Raw genomic sequence first — 443 nt, forward strand, 5'->3', positions numbered from 1 at the left:
TACACTAGAAGGGTCAACTTTGATCAAAGGTTAGACCAAGTCCTCATAGACATCTTTGAAGAGGGCGTTCAATGGAAGAGTGATTCAAGAGGGAAGCCGGTTCAACTGAGAAGGCATGACTTCAAGCCCGTGGCTAGGGGATGGTTGGAGTTCATCCAACGCTCAATCATTCCCACTAGCAACCGGTCCGAAGTTACCATAGACCGGGCTATCATGATTCACAGCATCATGATGGGAGAAGAAATAGAAGTTCATGAGGTTATAGCCCAAGAACTCTATAAGGTGGCGGACAAGTCCTCTACCTTGGCAAGGTTAGCCTTCCCTCATCTCATTTGTCACCTCTGTTATTCGGTTGGAGTTGACATAGAGGGAGACACCCCTATTGATGAGGACAAGCCCATCACTAAGAAGAGGATGGAGCACACAAGAGACCCCACTCATCA

Source organism: Arachis duranensis, chromosome 9 (genome assembly GCF_000817695.3).
Source record: "Arachis duranensis cultivar V14167 chromosome 9, aradu.V14167.gnm2.J7QH, whole genome shotgun sequence".
NCBI classification, from domain to species: Eukaryota; Viridiplantae; Streptophyta; class Magnoliopsida; order Fabales; family Fabaceae; genus Arachis; species Arachis duranensis.